The 20,738-nt window shown below is 36.6% G+C and overlaps 1 long non-coding RNA gene across 1 annotated transcript in view; it reads right to left on the bottom strand.

The window, feature by feature from the left end:
* Nucleotides 1-3,469: 3,469 nt before the first annotated feature.
* LOC139036216 (uncharacterized) overlaps nt 3,470-20,738 on the bottom strand; it is a 211,846-nt gene continuing 194,577 nt past the window's right edge. Inside the window, exon 4 of the long non-coding RNA XR_011488919.1 lies at nt 3,470-3,879. This is a non-coding gene — a long non-coding RNA (uncharacterized lncRNA). The remainder of the gene's footprint in view (nt 3,880-20,738) is intronic.

Here is a 20,738-nt window from a genome sequence, read left to right as displayed (position 1 = left end):
AGGTTGATTCCTCCAGTTCCATTCTTCTTTCTCAAGATTGCTTTGGCTATTCGAGGTTTTTTGTATTTCCATACAAATTGTGAAATTATTTGTTGTAGTTCTGTGAAGAGTACCGTTGGTAGCTTGATAGGCATTGCATTGAATCTATGGATTGCTTTGGGTAGTATACTCATTTTCACAATATTGATTCTTCCAATCCATGAACATGGTATATTTCTCCATCTATTTGTGTCCTCTTTGATTTCTTTCATCAGTGTTAAAACATTATGTTTTAACACATAGTGTTAAAAACTATACATAGTTTCCTATGTATAGGTCTTTTGTTTCTTTAGCTAGATATGCTCCTAAGTATTTTATTCTTTTTGTTGCAATGGTGAATGATATTGTTTCCTTAATTTCTCTTTCTGTTTTCTCATTGTTAGTGTATAGGAATGCAAGGGATTTCTGTGTGTTAATTTTATATCCTGCAACTTTGCTATATTCACTGATTAGCTCTAGTAATTTTCTGGTAGAGCCTTTAGGGTTTTCTATATAGAGGATCATGTCATCTGCAAACAGCGAGAGTTTCACTTCTTCTTTTCCTATCTGGATTCCTTTTATTTCTTTTTCTGCCCTGATTGCTGTGGCCAACACTTCCAAAACTATATTGAATAGTAGTGGTGAGAGTGGGCACCTTTGTCTTGTTCCTGATTTTAGGGGAAATGCTTTTGATTTTTCACCATTGAGGATAATGTTTGCTGTGGGTTTGTCATATATAGCTTTTATTATGTTGAGGTATGTTCCTTCTATTCCTGCTTTCTGGAGAGTTTTTAATAGTAAGGTTTTTAAATATAAAACTCCAGCTTTCCTTTTGTTGGGCTTCCCTTGTGGCTCAGCTGGTAAAGAATCCACCTGCAATGCTGGAGACCTGGGTTCGATCCCTGGGTTGGGAAGATCCCCGAGAGAAGGGAAAGGCTACCCACTCCAGTGTTCTGGCCTGGAGAATTCCATGGACTGTATAGTCCATGTCACTGCAAAGAGTCAGACACGACTGAGTGACTTTCACTTTCACTTTCCTTTTGTTAGTATTTGCAGGGTGTTCAGTTTTTCATTCGTTTACTTTCTATCTTCTTATATTTTAGGTGTTTCTTGAAAATGTCATATAGTTAAATTTTTATCATCCAGTTTAATAATATTGTCCTCTAAAATAGAGTATTTAGTCAATTTAAATTTTAGGTGATTATTTCTACAGTTGGATTTACATCTTACAATTATATCCTTCGCTATTTGCTCCCATTTCACCATATCCCTGCTTTTAGGTAAATTGTTTTTTCTAATCTGTTTTTCTTCTATTTGTTTGCAAGTTAACTACTCTCTTTCTGTTATTTTAGTGATTATCTAGACATACCACATGCATACTTAACTTGTCAAGGTTTAAAACTAATCAACACCTTTACTCTCCTGCCAGGAAACACAAAAACCTTAGAATACGTTAACTCAATATACCCTCTCTCAACTTATATGTTATGGTTTTATTTTCTATTATATCTTGCTTTAGAAAAAGCTCATAAGATATTATTATTATTGATTTATTATCACTACTACTACTGCTACTAGTAGTATTATACTCCATGGTTGTTTAGAATTACCCACATATTAATTTCTCTGCTCTTCATTTTTTCTTGCATTTCAGGATTGCTTTCCTATTGCTTGGAATAAATCTCTTAGAATTTTCATAAGTTAAGATTAGATAATACCAAACTTTCTTAGCTTTTTTCCCCCTGATAATATCTATTTCAGTATTAGTTTTGAAAGATATTTTTTACTAAGTTTATGATTTGGGTCAGCTAATTTCCTTTAGCTTATCAAAGATGTCCTTTCACTGGTCTCTGACTTCTACTGGCTCTTACTTTTAAGCTATTGAGAAGTTAGTCTATAATCTAGTACCTCTTTAATATTAAATAGTTTGTTTATATACAATTTTGTGAAGCTTCCTTTTGCTTATCTTCTGTTTTCTTAATGGTGTCTTTCAAAAGAAAGAAGTTTTTGATTTTTGATGAAGTCCATTTTATGAGTTTTGTTTCATGAAAGATCCTTTTGGTGTTTTATCTGAGAAATGTATACCAATCTAAGATCATTTATTTTCTCCTATTTTCATCTTGATGTTTTCATTTTAGGTTTTACTTTTAGGAAATGATTCAGTTGAGTTACTTTTTGTTTGTGGTTTGAGGTATAAGTGAAAGCTTTTTAATTTTATTCTTGTGTATGGATATCCAATTCTTACAAGCACCATTTATTGAAAGACTATTCTTTCTTCATTGATTTGTCTTTGTATTTTTGTAAAAAATCAGCCATCCATATATGTGTGGATCTGTTTCTGGATTCTGTATTTCATTCCATTGATATATTTTTGTGCCCAAAGCACCCTGTTTTGATCACTGGAACTTATTATATTAAGTCATGAAACTTGAGATTAGTCCTCTAATTTTGTTCTTTTAAAAAGTTGCATTTTGATATGACTTTCAGAATAAAACTTGTCAATTTCTAACAAAAAAGTCTATTGGAAAATTGTTTGGGATTATATTGATCATACAGATCAATTTGGGGAGAATTGACATCTTCAGAATATTGAGTCTTCCAACAATGGGTGTAGTATATTTCTGTAATTATGTAGATAATTTTTATCTTCAATTTTCCTCAGCAGTGTTCTATAGCTTTCTGTGTATAAATCTTGTATATTCTTTGTTAGATTTATCCCCAAGTACTTTATATATTTTGATGCTATTATAAATTATAGTAAAATTTGTTTTTGTTGCTACATAGAAATATAATTTATGTTTTGGTATATTGATTTTGTTTCTTACAAACTTACTAAATTTACTTATTAGTTCTAGTAGATTTCTTTTAGAGGTTCAATTGGATTTTCTACATAGATGGTCTTGTTATTTACAAATAATAGCAGGTTTACTCTCTTTTCAATCTGAATACCTTTTCTGAAAGAATTTCTGTTGAATTTATGTCACTCTTCTTAAATGTTTGTAGAATTCATCAGTGAAAGCATCTGGGTCGGTAGTTTACTTTGTAGTTTTTAAACTACAAAATTCAACTTTTGATATAGATATAGGATTATTCAGGTTATCTATTTTTTTTTCTTGAGTGAACTTTACTAATTTGTATGTTTCATGGAATTTACCCTTTTTACCTATGTTGTTGAATTTGATGGCATGAAATTGCTTGTAACATTTCCTTATTATTATTTTAATAGCTGTTAAATTTCTAATGATGTCACTTTTCTCATTCCTGATATTGTTAACTTGCTAAAGTATATTTCTTGTGAGTGGTATGTAGTTGAGTTCTTTCGTCCAAAGTGACAGTCTTCGCTTCTTAAATAAGGCTGTTTACCTCCTTTACTTTTAATATTATTATGGTTAGAGGTATATCTGTTATATTGCTATTTGTTTTCTGTTTGTTCCATCTTTTTTGTTCCCCCTTTCCTTATTTTGATCATTAAGATACTTCCAAGCTTTAAAAGTCTTGTCCAGGCAACACGAGAAGTTCAATTTTATGTTGAATCTAAAGCTTCTCCCCTCTCCCTGCCCAGGTCTGACCCATGGTTCAAGGGCCCTTTTCTGTTCTTTGTAGCTCTTTTACTTCTTTTTTTTTTTTTCTTTTGCTTTTCTGCCCCTGCTCTTTCTGATCCTTCTGCTCTTCTCCATGGTTGAGGTAGGGTGAAGCTAGATTAGAGTAAAAAAGACCATAAGTCTTTTATTCAATGGTAGCAATAGCCACCAAAATCTTTGTTTCATCTTATTTATGGAGGTATTTGGTGTTTAGTCCATAGAAAGCTTTAGATGTTGAAAAGTAGACTCTGGTATTAGTCCATTTACAACTCTCGCAAGCCTGTTGGATTTAAACACAGAAGATAATGGATGTTGGAGATTGGTGTACAGTTGCTTGCCTTAAACAGTTATTAGTAGCTTAATTATTCATTGAATCTTATCACTCAGAACTAAGATAGGATGTTTATTAAGACAATAGGAGCTATTATAACAAAAAATCTTAAAAATGGTTTATTTTATCATCTAAAGTTGGTTCCCTTTTAAAAGATGTCTGTCTTGAAATATAGATCAATGGAACAGAATTGAAAGCCCAGAGATAAATCCACGTACCTACGGACACCTTATCTTTGACAAAGGAGGCAAGGATATACAATGGAAAAAAGACAACCTCTTTAACAAGTGGTGCTGGGAAAACTGGTCAACCACTTGTAAAAGAATGAAACTAGAACACCTTCTAACACCATACACAAAAGTAAACTCAAAATGGATTTAAGATCTAAATGTAAGACCAGAAACTATAAAACTCCTAGAGGAGAACATAGGCAAAACACTCTCCGACATAAATCACAGCAGGATCCTCTATGACCCACCTCCCAGAATATTGGAAATAAAAGCAAAAATAAACAAATGGGACCTAATTAAACTTAAAAGCTTTTGCACAACAAAGGAAACTGTACGCAAGGTGAAAAGACAGCCCTCAGAATGGGAGAGAATAATAGCAAATGAAGAAACAAAGGATTAATCTCAAAAATATACAAGCAACTCCTGCAGCTCAATTCCAGAAAAATAAATAACCCAATCAAAAATGAGCCAAAGAACTAAACAGACATTTCTCCAAAGAAGACATACAGATGGCTAACAAACACATGAAAAGATGCTCAACATGCATTATCATTATGATGCATTATCAGAGAAATGCAAATCAAAACCACAATGAGGTACCATTACACGCCAGTCAGGATGGCTGCTATCCAAAAGTCTACAAGCAATAAATGCTGGAGAGGGTGTGGAGAAAAGGGAACCCTCTTACACTGTTGGTGGGAATGCAAACTAGTACAGCCACTATGGAGAACAGTGTGGAGATTCCTTAAAAAACTGGAATTAGAACTGCCATATGTCCCAGCAATACCACTCCTGGGCACACACACCACAGAAACCAGATCTGAAAGAGACACATGAACCCCAATGTTCATCGCAGCACTGTTTATAATTGCCAGGACATGGAAGCAACCTAGATGCCCATCAGCAGACGAATGGATAAGGAAGCTGTGGTACATATACACCACGGAATATTACTCAGCCATTAAAAAGAATTCATTTGAATCAGTTCTAATGAGATGGATGAAACTGGAGCCCATTATACAGAGTGAAGTAAGCCAGAAAGATAAAGACCAATACAGTATACTAACACATATATATGGAATTTAAAAAGATGGTAACGATAACCCAATATGCAAAACAGAAAAAGAGACACAGATGTACAGAACAGACTTTTGGACTCTGTGGAAGAAGGCAAGGGTGGGATGTTCTGAGAGAACAGCATTTAAACAAGTATACTATCAAGGGTGAAACAGATCACCAGCCCAGGCTGGATGCATGAGACAAGTGCTCAGGGCTGGTGCACTGGGAAGACCCAGAGGGATGGGATGGGGAGGGAGGCAGGAGCGGGGATCGGGATGGGGAACACATGTAAATCCATGGCTCGTTCATGTCAATGTATGGCAAAAACCACTACGATATTGTAATTAGCCTCCAACTAATAAAAATAAATGGAAAAAAAAAAAGAAAAAAGATCCCATATAGATGCATTAAAAAGGAAAAAAATAAAAACCTTACTGTTTTTAGTTTTTTGAGAAAAGTATATGCTGTCCTCTACAGTGACTATATCAATTTACATTCCCACCAACAGTGTACTAGAGTTCCCTTTTCTCCACATCCTTGCCAACAAATGCTATTTGAATTTTTTTTTCCTGATGCTGATCTGTAAGCATTGTTTATATATGTTGGATATTAATCTCATATTAGTCATCACTTGCTAATACTTTCCTCCATCTAGTAGGTTGTTTTTTCGTTTAGTTTATGGTTTCCTTTGATGTGCAAAAGCTTTTAAGTTTAATTGGGTCCCATTTTTTTATTTTTGCTTTTATTTCCTTTACTTTAGAAGACAGATTAAAAAAAGATTGCTGTGATTTATGTCAAAGAGTTGTGCCTGTTTTCCTCAAGGAATTTTATAGTATCTGGTCTTATATTTAGGTCTTTAATCCATTTTAAAATTTATTTTTATATAAAATGTTAGTGAGTGTTCTAATTTCATTCCTTTACATAGAGTCGTCCGGTCTTCCCAACACTACTTATTGATGAGATTATCTTTTCTCCATGGTATATTCTTTGTCATAGACTAACTGATCATAAGTACATGGGTTTATTTCTGGGCTCCCCATTCTGTTCCACTGATCCATACGTATGTTTTTATGCCAGAACCATACTGTTTTGACTACTGTAGTTTTTTGACATAGTTTGAAGTTGGAGAGATCGATACCTTCAGTTCCATTTTTCTCAAGATTGCTTTGGCTATTTGAGGATTTTTATATTTTCATGCAAATTTAAAAAAAATTTGTTTTAGCTCTGTAAAAACCATCAAAAAAAAAAAAGGTAATGAAAATGAAAATCACTCAGTCATGTCCAACTCTTTGGAACCCCATGCACTGTAGTGAGCCAGGCTCCTCTGTTCATGGTTCTACAGGCAAGAATACTGGAGTGGGTAGCTATTCCCTTCTCCAGCAGATCTTCCTGACCCAGTAATTGAACAAAGATGTCCCACATTGCAGGCAGATTCTTTACCAGCTAAGCTACCAGGGAAGACCTAAAAAATGGGCAAAGGATATGAACAGACATTTTTCCCAAAAAAGACATACAGAAGAACAAAAGATAGATGAAAAGATGCTCAATATCATTGATCACTGGGGAAATTCAAATCAAAACAACAATGAGGTATCACCTCATACCTGTTAGAATGGCTACTACCAAAAAGAAAAGAAATGACCAGTATTGGTAAGGGCGTGGAGAAAGGGAAACTCTTGTGCACTATTGGTGGGAATGTAAACTAGTCCAACCAGTAATGCTGAAGAAGCTGCAATTCATGGGGTCTCAGAGAGTCGGACATGACTGAACAACTGAACTGAACTGAAACTAGTCCAGCCACTATGGAAAACAGTACGAAGGTTCCTCAAGAAATTAAAGAAAGAAGAACTACCATAAGATTCAGATATTCCACTTCTGGGTATTTAATCTGAAGAAAATGAAAACATCAACTCAAAAATATACAAGCACCCCCCATGTCATTTGCAGCATTATTTACAATAATCAAGATATGGGAACAATCTAAATGTTCATCAGTTGACGAATGGATAAAGAAATTGTTGTTTATATATACATTGAACTACTATTCCATTGTAAAAAAGAATGCTACTTTGCCATTTGTGACAACATGGATGGACCCTGAGGGCACTGTGCTAAGTGAAGTAAGTCAGACAAGGAAAGATAATACATATGATATCAATTATATATGGAATCTAAAAACCTCAACTTAAAATTAAAAGCAAAAAATTAAGAATAAATAAAAAGGTGATCAAAAATGTGTACTAAAAGCAAAGAAATATAAACTGCTAGAAAATCATTGGAGGCAATAAAAAGGAAAACATTTTATAGTAAAACCACCTATAGGACACAAATAAAAGCTATACTCAAGGCAGAATATATAGCTTTAAATGCCTTGATTTGTTTCAAAAAGCAGAAAATATAAAGGAACTTTGTATTAGTAAATAAGAAAATAAAATTAATAAAAATAAGCTGGGAAGATAACATTTATAAAGATAAAAGGTGAAATTCATAAAATGATAAACAACAACAAAAATAGAAGAAAGAATAATTAAACCCAAAAGTGGATTCATTCAAAAGACCAATAAAATAAAGAAAATGTTTTCTAAGCCTGATAAAGTAAAAAACAAAAAGTACAAAGTAAATACAATTTAAAGAATGAGAAAAGAAACATGACCACTGAGTCAGGAAAGGCTGAAGAAAGACATAAGAACAATAAAGGTAACTCTGTGACAGAAGATTGGAAAACCCATAACACAACATTGTAAATCAACAATACTCCAATAAAAAACTTTTTTAAATATTTGAAAGCCCAAAGGAATGAATTATTTCCTAGCAGAATATCAATTACAAAACCAACCCAACAGGAAGTAGACAATTTTAATCAATTACCACAAATAATCCACAAGATGGTTAAGAATCTATCATTTTTTTTCCATTTATTTTTATTAATTGGAGGCTAATTATTTTACAATATTGTAGTGGTTTTTGCCATACATTGACATGAATCAGCCATGGATAAAAAGATATCAGGACCATATGCTTCATAACTGACTTTAATCTGGCTTTTAAATAACAGAAAATTCCTATATTATTTAAAATAAGCCATTGAAATATATATAAAGCTCCCTAATGATATCAACTTAATTTTCATGCCCAAATTTAATAAAAATAGAAGCAAAATATAAAATTGCAAGCCAGTTTGCCTTATTTCTGTAAAAAGAGTAACTCTAAATAAAATATTAACAAAGAGAATCTGTCAATATGTCAAAGGATGTATATATTTCAAGAATACTAGAGTGCTTAATATCAGGAAATGTATCCATTGAAACCAGTACAGAAAAAATGTGAAAGATGTCTTACAACAGATACTTAAAAAGGCATTTAAAAAAATTCAATAGTCAGTTCTAATTAAAAATAGGGGGACAGTTAGGGATCCCCAAAGGGATTGACATGTAATTCATAGACATTTAAAAATAATGAACAGTGAAGCAAAACTTGGACAGAGTGCCAAGATTCACCAGCCAGCAGAGGCAAAGAGCTTTGTAGCCGAAATATATTGTAAAAAAAAAGTAGCACTACAAAAAACTTATGAAACCAATAACAATAATTTTCCAAAAACTAGAAGTAAATTCTAAAATCAAAATCAAAGATGACCCATTTCACACTAATTATAACACTTGTATAGTATTATAGTAGATACTGAAGCAAATGAAATAGCAGGCAAAAAACATTGGATAAAGCAAAAACTATCTTGCTGATTACATAACTGTACATTTTTATACACAGAAAACTCAAAAAATCCTAATACAAAACATTCTAAGGATAATAAAATAGTTTGTTCTAGTTCCTGGATTAAAAACAAATATTTTTAATTAACAGCTTTTTTCTAACAATTAGCATCAAGAGATGAAAAGCCCAATCTTTTTACAATAGTGACAAAAACCATAAAATACTTTTAAGTAATTTAATTAAAAAGTCACAGGATAAATAGAATCTTATTAAAATATGTAATTGTGAAAATATGAAGATGCATTCCATCTCTTATAAGGGAATAACAGAAAAATATGTTATTCTCCAAAAATTAATCTACAAATTAAATGCAATTTCAATGAGTATTATAATAAATTTTTAATTGGATACATGATTTTAAAGTTGTATGTGAAAAAATATATACTTAAGAAAAATACGTTATGAAAAGATTTGCCTTAACAATTACCAGAATATATTATAAACTCATTATAATCCAATAGGAGCAAGTAAATAGAGCAATAAAACATGGTAGATACTTCAGAAATAAATCCCAGTGTAGATGAGAGGTAATATGTTAATATGTTTATAATAACATGGTACATTTTTAATAGAAAAATTTTAGATTGTTTAATGACTGGTACTAATATCCTAATATTAGCATATGAGATACTAATATCTCATACAAAAAGAGATCAGATTTTTAGTTAGTAGAGGCAAGAAGTGGGAAGAGGGGGGAATTGGATGAAGGTGGTCAAAAGGTACAAACTTCCAGATATAAAATGAATAATTACTAGCTATGTAATGTGCAATACAATTAATACAATTAACAGTGATGTATGTTACATATGAAAATTGTTATGAGAGTCAATCCTAAGAGCTCTCATCACAAGGGAAAAAAGATTATTTTTTAATTTTATATCTGTATGAGATGATAGATGCTCACTAACTTATTGTGATGGATGTTCACTAACTTATTTCATGGGGTATGTAAGTCACATCATCGTTCTATACCCTTAAACTTACACAGTGCTGTATGTCTATTATACTTCAATAAAACTGGAAGAAAAATGATTGGTACTAATATCCTAGACATATCTGGAAGGAGATAAACATGAAAAGCTGAGACTTCACAATTTAGTATTGTCTAGAATTCATGACTTGTTAACTCTGACTAGAAATTCAGAAGCTAAACTGTGATATATTTGACTAAATAAAAATGAAAAGCTTTTGCACAACAATGAATCTCATATACAAATATAATGGACTAAGAATAGATGTGGAAAAAAATATTTGTAACACAGATGATAAAATTTTAAGTTAATAATATGCAAAAATATTTTACAAATAGACAAGAAAGAGACAGGTAACCAAATAAAATAGTGGGCAAAGATAACTCAGACAAATAAATCCTGTGGTAAGATACAAATGAAAGAAGTAACCATGAATATGCAAATTACAGTAACTACATAATTATCACTTTACACCCATCAGAGTAACAAAAATTACAAAGAGCCACAATATCTACTGCTGGCTGGGATATAATGAAAAGGATTCTCTCACATATATTTCTTGTGGAAATGTGAAGTGCTACATCCTTTGGCAAAAGCAATCTGGCATCATGTATTATAATTAAAACACATACTCACAGACCCACCCAGTAATAATATTCATGGATATTCCAATAAAATAAAAGTATTTCTTTACAAAGATGTGTGTAAAAAGATATTGATGGCAGCATGGTTAGTCATGGTAGGAAATAAAAAGAACTAGAAAAAAAAATCAATGTCTACCAATAGGAGAATGACTTTTTAAAAATTCCAGTCATTAAAAATAATGAGTTGGAGCTCTACCAGACGACTTGGAGGATTTTCAAATGAGATATTGTTGAGTGAGAAAAGCAAGATGTAGAAAAGCATATAATATATGATCCTACTTCCATAAAAAAACACATAAAACAATATGATATTGTGCCTATGCATGTATATTATATATTAAAGAAGATTATATGGAGGATAAATAAAATGTGCAGAAAAGATGCATGTGATGCTGTTTCAGAGGCTACTTGGGAGGGAGAGAGGCTGTTGTGAAAGGAAGGAAGACGATGAGCAAAGAAAAAAAAAAAACTTATAGTAAAAGAGCACTTCATAATTTTAAAGCTTTGCATTTGGACCAAATTATGTACATGTGGGTACATATCATTAAAACACATATTATTTAAAATATGTTAGATGGGAGAAGGCGAGGGTGGGATGTTTCAAGAGAACAGCATTGAAACATGTATATTATCTAGGGTGAAACTGATCACCAGCCCAGGTTGGGAGCACGAGACAAGTGCTCGGGCCTGGTTCACTGGGAAGACCCAGAGGGATCGGGTGGAGAGGGAGGTGGAAGAGGGGACCGGGATGGGGAATACATGTAAATCCATGGCTAATTCATTTCAATGTATGACAAAAACTACTGTAATGATGTAAAGTAATTAGCCTCCAACTAATAAAAATAAATGGAAAAAAATAAAAATAAAAATAAAATAAAATAAAAATATTTTAAGGAAAAAGATGAACATACCAATAAAAAAATTTTCCTTCTTTGGTGATCAAAGAAATCAAAGCTAAAATAATGATAATCATCTCTCCCTATAAGTGTAGAAAAGACTGATAAAGTTGGTAACTCCCACTGATTAAATACAGGTGAAGAAATAAACACTTGCAGTGCTCTGTGAACACAAACTATTAGAACGTTTCTGAATGAGCCTTTGCCAATACTTATGAGAAACCTTTAAATAACCACTGCATAAGCATACATTCCAGTTGAGCTACTTCAAATCCTAAAACATGATGCTGTGAAAGTGCTGCACTCAATATGTCAGCAAATTTGGAAAACTCAGCAGTGGCCACAGGACTGGAAAAGGTCAGTTTTCATTCCAATCCCTAAGAAAGGCAATCCCAAAGAACGCTCAAACTACCACACAATTGCACGCATTTCACACGCTAGTAAAGTAATGCTCAAAATTCTCCAAGCCAGGCTTCAACAGTACGTGAATTGTAAACTTCCTGATGTTCAAGCTGAATTTAGAAAAGGCAGAGGAACCAGAGATCAAATTGCCAACATCCGCTGGATCATCAAAAAAGCAAGAGAGTTCCAGAAAAACATCTATTTCTGCTTTCTTGACTATGCCAAAGCCTTTGACTGTGTGGATCACAACAAACTGTGGAAAATTCTTAAAGATGGGAATACCAGACCACCTGACCTGCCTCCTGAGAAACCTGTATGCAGGTCAAGAAGCAACAGTTAGAACTGGACATGGAACAACAGACTGGTTTCAAATTGGGAAAGGAGTATGTCAAGGTTGGGTATTGTCACCCTGTTTATTTATCTTATATGCAGAGTACATCATGTGAAATGTCAGGCTGGATAAAGCACAAGCTGGAATTAAGATTGTTGGGAGAAATATCAATAACCTCAGATATGCAGATGACACCACCCTTATGGCAGAAAGTGAAGAACTAAAGAGCCACTTGATGAAGGTGAAAGTGGAGAGTGAAAAAGTTGGCTTAAAACTCAACATTCAGAAAACTAAGATCATGACATCTGGTCCCATCACTTCATGGCAAATAGATGGGGAAACAATGGAAACAGTGAGAGACTTTATTTTTAGGGGCTCCAGAATCACTGCAGATGGTGACTGAAGCCATGAAATTAAGAGACACTTGCTCCTTGGAAGAAAAGCTATGACCAAACTAGACAGCATATTAAAAAGCAGAGACATTACTTTGCCAACAAAGGTCCATCTAGTCAAGGCTATGGTTTTTCCAGTGGTCATGTATGGATATGAGAGTTGGACTATAAAGAAAGCTGAGTGCTGAGGGACTGATGCTTTTGAACTGTGGTGGTGGAGAAGACTCTTGAGAGTCCCTTGGGCTGCAAGGAGATCCAACCAGTCCATCCTAAAGGAGATCAGTCCTGGGTGTTCATTGGAAGGACTGATGTTGAAGCTGAAACTCCAATACTTTGGCCACCTCATGCGAAGAGTTGACTCATTGGAAAAGACCCTGATGCTGGGAGGGATTGGGGGCAGGAGGAGAAGGGGATGACAGAGGATGAGATGTCTGGATGGCATCACCTACTCGATGGACATGAGTTTGGGTAAGCTCCAGGGTTTGTGATGGACAGGGAGGCCTGGCGTGCTGCAGTCCATGGGGTCGCAAAGAATTGGACACACCTGAGCAGCTGAACTGAACTGAATCATACAGAAATGTATATAAAGAGTAATCACTGTCAGTAATGTTAAGAAATTGGAAGCAAGTTAAATAAATGAAATAAATACATATGTAAAGTACACTTCAAATATCATTAGCACTCAATAAATGTCCTAAATAAGGAAGACTGGTTAATCAAGTTGTAGTCCAATTCAGGAGAGGAAAGAGATAATGAAATATTTAATAAACACCACCAGCATCCTGGCATGGAAAATAATGTGAATTTTAAAAATTACAGTGCAGACCCATATTCATGCCATAAAAAGACGTTAACACAGCACAAGGTATTATTCAATATTAAAGGGGAAATGAATTTGTAAAGCAGTATTCATCTTTGATAAGATATTTGTAATTATATTTGTGTAGAAAAATGTCTGGAAATAAGTGAAACAAAAGGATAACACTGGTTATCTCTGAATTGTGGAAATATTTTTTGAGGTTTGTTTTTTAATCCATCTGTGTTTCCTAATTTTTCCACAATGAGAAAGTATTTCTGTATAATTTTTAAATTTTTCAAAAGCATGTAGGGTGGATAAGTATCTAGAATACAGAATCCCAGCTCCTTATTTTAACAGCAATGTGACATTAGGTACTTAACTTTTTAAAAACATGTTTTTTTCATCTGCTGATTAATTACATGGAAACAAAATAACCCACCCACTGGTGATTCCAAATCAATAGGTATTTACTCTCCTTGAATCCATGGGCAGGGGTGCAAGAGATGGGCCATGCTGACATTTGCTCACACTAGCAAAATTTTTATGCTGCCCTAGTACATATTCGAAAGACTGGATCAGATACTGAAACTTATGCGGTTATTTTCAAACATCTCAGGACTTAAGAGAACAGGTGTTGGAGGAAACTGTGTCTACATATTTGCTAGGAAAGCATTCTCAGGTTTCTTTCCTAATCATGGAAAAGATGATACATTAATGTGACTATTACCCCTATTTTCTGAAAACAGCCAAGCAACCAGATGCACGAAACCCACATTCAGGAGAAGTGAAGTCATTGGTAAGAGTCCCAAGAATTCTAGCAATTAAGCTATTAGAGTTACATAACATACAAGTTCCAACACGTTTTCCCAGGTCCACCATGTACCTAATAAAACTTTTCCAAGTTTTATTGACAATTCCAAATCCATATATCATAACCTTTGGACCAACTACAACAAAATACAAATGTCCCTCATGGGACTGTTTATGGATGCAATTGGTGCATGCTCAAAATTACTTCAGAAGACTAATGGAAATTTTTGATTCAAAGATGGAAAGTGAAAAGGAGGAGAGGACATTCAGTTCTGGAACCAAAAACCATGAAAAAAAAACTAAGAGCAAGAAGAGATATTGATATCTCCTTTCTCCTCTGGAAGAGCAAAGTGGGGAGGACAGTGAAATGTTGGAGGGAGCATCTGTGTACATCCACCAGCCCAGCACAATTCTTGGAAGGGAGATGATGAAGATCACTGATCCCTCAGAGTTTAATATTGAGAATAAGTGAACAGTTTCATGAACAATAAGAGGGCTGAATGCTCAGGATGAGTTCAGGGTGGAGTCAAATAAAACTGCTGTGAGCCATTTAAAACTGAACTATCATCTCCCATCTGGGTTTTTCCAGTTCAGTTCAGTTCAGTTGCTCAGTTGTGTCCAACTCCTTGCAACCCAATGGACCACAGCATGCCAGACTGCCCTGTCCATCACCAGCTCCCGGACCTTACTCAAACTCATGTCCATCGAATTGGTGATGCCATCCAGACATCTCATCCTCTGTCATCCCCTTCTCCTCCTGCCCCCAATCCCTCCCAGCATCAGGGTCTTTTCCAATGAGTCAGCTCTTCGAATGAGGTGGCCAAAGTATTGGAGTTTCAGCTTCAACATCAGTCCTTCCAATGAACACCCAGGACTGATCTCCTTTAGGATGGACTGGTTGGATCTCCTTGCAGCCCAAGGGACTCTCAAGAGTCTTCTCCACCACCACAGTTCAAAAGCATCAGTCCCTCAGCACTCAGCTTTCTTTATAGTCCAACTCTCATATCCATACATGACCACTGGAAAAACCATAGCCTTGACTAGATGGACCTTTGTTGGCAAAGTAATGTCTCTGCTTTTTAATATGCTGTCTAGTTTGGTCATAGCTTTTCTTCCAAGGAGCAAGTGTCTCTTAATTTCATGGCTTCAGTCACCATCTGCAGTGATTCTGGAGCCCCTAAAAATAAAGTCTCTCACTGTTTCCATTGTTTCCCCATCTATTTGCCATGAAGTGATGGGACCAGATGTCATGATCTTAGTTTTCTGAATGTTGAGTTTTAAGCCAACTTTTTCACTCTCCACTTTCACCTTCATCAAGTGGCTCTTTAGTTCTTCACTTTCTGCCATAAGGGTGGTGTCATCTGCATATCTGAGGTTATTGATATTTCTCCCAACAATCTTAATTCCAGCTTGTGCTTCATCCAGCCTGGCATTTCACATGATGTACTCTGCATATAAGTTAAATAAACAGGGTGACAATACCCAGCCTTGACATACTCCTTTCCCGATTTGGAACCAGTCTGTTGTTCCATGTATGGTTCTAACTGTTGTTTTTTGACCTGCATACATATTTCTCAGAAGTCAGATAAGGTGATCCGGTATTCCTATCTTTAAGAATATTCCACAGTTTGTTTTGATCCACACAGTCAAAGGCTTTGGTGTAGCCAATAAAGAAGAAATAAACGTTTTTCTCAAATTCTGTTGCTTTTTTGATGATCCAGCGGATGTTGGCAATTTGATCTCTGGTTCCTCTGCCTTTTCTAAATCCAGCTTCAACATCTGGACTTTTCCAATGGCCTCCAGACTGGTCTCAGTGTTTCCACTTCAGCCTTCCTAAGGTTCGTGTTCATATGGCAGGAAGAGTGATCTTTTTAAAACAAAATAATCAGATCACGTCTCTCCTTAATAGCTTCTCTTTGCACTTGGACTAAAATCCAAAATCCTCACTGGGGCCAAGAGAGTAATCAAAGGTTTTAGTTTTTTGGTGACAATCCTGGTTTATGGCTAATAAAATGTTCTCCCATATTCTTAGGGATCATGCCCTTGCTTGATCCAAGTCTCTGATCAAACATCATCTTCTCAGAGAGATCTTCCTTGATATTGATATTAAAAAATGACTCCGTCTCCTCTCCCTGCCTTCCTTTTCTCTTTCCAAATACCTTGTCACCACTTAACGTTATGTCACATTTCAATTTCTCACTTTTACTGTCAGACTGGAACTGTGTTCCGAAAGGGCAGCACTTCGCTGTCTTCACTGACACACCACCACCTCTGACAGTCTTGCCCAGCAGTGGCTTAGCAAAATCCTGATGAATGAGTGAATAAGTCTTACCTTCTGGCTCACTAATATTTATTCACTCCAAGTTTGAACATCACTTGAACTAGTGATTTGTAGATGATAACAAGCCTGATGGTGATGAGTACTACTTTTAACCCTGCCAAACCATATTTCCATTTTCTTCTGATTGCTGTCCTACCTTCTAGGTGTATTGAACATTATCAGTGGGCAATGTCTTGAAGACAAACTCCAAGTATGGATTCTCAACAGTCAGGATTCTCTAGGAAGAACTTCCTCCAGCCTCATGGCACAGACCCGAGGGTCCTTGTCTGCCTTTGAACTTTATCTCTGTGTACCTGTAATCAGAGATGACAAAGAGACTAAGAGTAAACATGATTTTGGACTTTCTACGAAAATGTCCTGAAAAAGCACACAAACACACAAAGAGAAGTCACAAAAATCCCAGCACATCTGACTTCTTCTGGAGCAAGCCAAGCATTCTCATCTTCAGGGTGAGGTAATTTCAGTATCTTGAGTTTAAGGAACAAGTCTATGTTCATACAACTAAGAAGTGGTAGTACCCAGACTTAGACATACGATCTCTCTGACACCAAAATCTATGCTGCCATCTTTATTTTTTTTTTTTACTAGCTTTTTTTTCCATTTATTTTGATTAGTTGGAGGCTAATTACTTTACAATATTGTAGTAAGCCAGAAAGATAAAGAGACACAGATGCTACCATCTTTTAAAACAAACAAACAAAAAGGAGGTTGCCAGTCATTAAAGAAAAATGGACTTTCCTATCAATGTTTAAAAAAATTTTATTGGAGTATAATTGTTTTATAATGCTGTGTCAGTTTGCTGTACAGCAAAGTGAATCAGCTACATGTATACACACATCTCCTCTTTTTTGGAGTTTCCTTCCCATTCAGATCACGACAGAGCACTGAGTAGAGTTCCCTGGGCAATGCAGTTAGGTTCTCAGTTCTTATCTGTTTTATACTTCATGCTTTTATCATATATGTGTGTGTATATATACATAAATCCCAATCTCCCAATTCATCCCAACTCTCTCCTCCCCTCTTGGTATCCATATGTTTATTCTCTACATCTGTGTCTCTGTTTCTACTTTGCAAGTGGGTTCATCTGTACCATTTTTCTATATTCCACATATATTATACTTTTAATGTATGAACCCATATCTGAAAGGGGATCCACTTTCTTGAACAAATGACCTGAAAACATATTCTTGACTGGACAGTAAATAGTTGTCAACAAAGGTTCCCAATGACCCAAGCTCCAACAAAGCCTATCAACCAGCTCAATTTCCGAAGCTTTGAAAACAGGCTATAAATGGAGATGCTCCAGACACCCAGCAGCCCCAGAAATGAGAGGCAAGCTCTGCCCTTTATACTTTTACCAACCAATGGTGGGCTCATGAATAATTACCCCAGAGGCAAAATTTGGCCTTGGCTTCAACTCTCAGGGAATCCAACAGCAAGGCACCTGTGGGGAGAAACTCCATTCCCAGGCCTGAGGGGGTGGAGTCAGTGAACTGCTCCCCAAAGTTCCTGGTTCTCCACACTGTCTCAAAGCAAAGCAGACATGCAGAATCTGGGATCGCGGGATCAGGGCCAGCAGGCCCCTGCACCCAGAATGGTAAGTCCTGGACTATATTCAGCTTTATGAGACTTTCAGCAGAGGGAGAGAATGTATTCCACTGTTCTGCATCTTTCTCTTGAAAAGCATCAACCGGGGGACTTTACTAACCCTTACCTAGGGGTGGCTGTGCAAACACTCTGGCTCACAGAGTTCTCCCTGCTCCCACTTTTCCTTTGTCTCAGGGCTTCATTTTACCTCCAGTTTTAGGTGTGGTACTGTTCACGGGTCTGAAAAACTACTTCAGAGGGTGGTTCTCTGGAGGGTCTCCATGATATCCTCCAGACCCCTGAGTGGATGGAGGGGGGCTGCTCCTGAGAGGATGAGTGAGGACGTCTGGGACCCTCCCACCCCAGAGCCAACCTGTCGGGAAAGCCCATTCTCTCTGCTGGGGTCTCCAAGGCTTTTCAGGCTGCTCTTGGGGATGGGAGGGTGGGTGTTGAGACAGGACGTGGGTGTTAAAAGAGCTGTTCCCTAGGGCTGAGGTGCGTGTGCCTAATATCAGGAACTGGGCAGCTCTTGCTGCTGTGTTTTCAGGTGAGGGAACAGCAGAAGCTGAAGGAAGTGCCCCCAGGCCTGACCAGGGGTGGCAGGGCTGAGGCCAGCACTTCTTCCAGGTCACTCTCACAGGACCAAAACAACACGCTGGGATGGAAAGTCACACACAGTCTACAGAACATTGTGCCATGTTCTGTGTGTGTGTGATCTGAGAATAACCAGAGTCTTTTCTTTGCCATGCCCAATACTGTGTTCTGACACAGAGGGAGACACTGAATAAATATTTACTGAATAAAAAAAAAAAAAAATATATATATATATATATATATATATTTCCTGAATAAACGACAGAATAGGTGGAAGAAGGGTCAGAGTTGGGAACAAGAATTTGAGGGCCTCAGATTCAGGCTTGTGTGGCTCAGATGGTAAAGAATCTGCCTGCAGTGCAGGCGACCTGGGCTCAGTCTCTGGATGGGGAAGATCCCCTGGAGGAGGGCATGGCCACTCTGTCCAGTATTCTTGCCTGGAGAATCCCACGGACAGAAGAGCCTGGCGGGCTACAGCCCATGGGGTCACAGAGAGTCGGACATGACTGAGCGACTAACACTTTCGCTTCACTTTCAGCATCAGGCTTGTGTAGGGTGGAGCCTCAGTTCCAACAACCCATCTCCGGACAACTTCAAGCCTCCTCTCAGACCCTGAAAGGCTATTTATTGTTAAACCCAAACTCCCCAATTGCTACAGTAAGTTTACAAAATAAAAGGTAACTGAAACAACAGCTAATTGTCAGGTTCCTCTGTGTTTAACACCCCTAGGTATTCCCCCTATTTTCGTGGGAGACAAGATGATCACTGAGCCGATGTGCCACTGCTACTTAAGCCCACACACCCTAGAGCCTCTGCTCCATAACAGGAGACACCACCGCAATGAGAAACCTGCTCACGGAAACTAGAGGGGAGCCCCCGTTCCCCGCCACTGGAGAAGGCCCAAGCAGCACCGAAAACCCAGCACAGCCACAAAATAAACAAACAAATGAACCTTTTTTAAAAGAACAATACAATATTATTAACTATAGTCACCATTAGACCCCCAGAGCTTATTCAACTCATAGCTGAAAGTTTGAACCCTTGTGCCAACATCTTCCCATTTAACACTCCCAGCCCCTGGCAACAACTCTTCTACTCTCTGGTTCTGCTTTTGGAGCCTGACTTTTTTTAGTTCCTCATATTTTTATATTGTATGTACTGATCAAGATTCAACCACTGGGGGCATGAAGGCCAGGTTCTCCATCTGAGCCTTGCCCATAGGCCTAGCAGCCAGTCTCCAAGAGCCTGGGTTCAAGAAGACAAAATACCCCATTCTTCTTAAATAGGAGAGAGTTAAAGCAGCTTCATGGAAACTCAGAGGAGTAAAATTCTTCACAGACAAACATATCCTTGCTGTTAAGAAAGATTTCTTGCCTCTTACAGTGAACATTTCATTTGCCTTAAATTAATTTTTAACAAAGGAGTTCAAAGGCCAAAGGGCTGATCTAATAATGAAAGTAAAGGGTAATTTAACAGCCAACATTAACTTGGTGTTTACTAAGAGCCTGCACTTTGCTAAATACCAGGCATTCGTCATTATTCTTATTATTAATCCTCTCAAACACCGTATGATACAGATTCTCTGTTGCTCCCATTTTAGAGTTGAGGAAAGAGAGGCGTGCTAAATCAAACAGTGGCAACCCAAGGCAATAATCAGAAAGCAATGGCAGGCCCCTTCTCACAGATTCAAAACCCAACTTGAAGAGACAGAGGGGATGAAAACACTAAAACTCCTGTTTGCAGGGCAGGAATAGAGACGCAGAAATAGAGAACGGACATGTGGACACAGAGAGGGGAATCAAAGGGTGAGACGAATTCCGAGAGCAGCACTGACATATATACACGACCATGTGTAAAGCGGAGAGCTAGTGCGAAGCTGCTGTACATCACAGAAGCTCAACTAGGTGCTCTGGGATGACCTAGAGGGGTGAGATGGTGGGGGGTGAGGGGAGATTCAAGAGGGCGGGGATATATTTTTACATAT

This window comes from Odocoileus virginianus, chromosome 8 (genome assembly GCF_023699985.2).
Source record: "Odocoileus virginianus isolate 20LAN1187 ecotype Illinois chromosome 8, Ovbor_1.2, whole genome shotgun sequence".
NCBI classification, from domain to species: Eukaryota; Metazoa; Chordata; class Mammalia; order Artiodactyla; family Cervidae; genus Odocoileus; species Odocoileus virginianus.
Note: the sequence above shows the minus strand (reverse complement) of the source record. Positions and strands in the feature narration are given on the sequence as shown.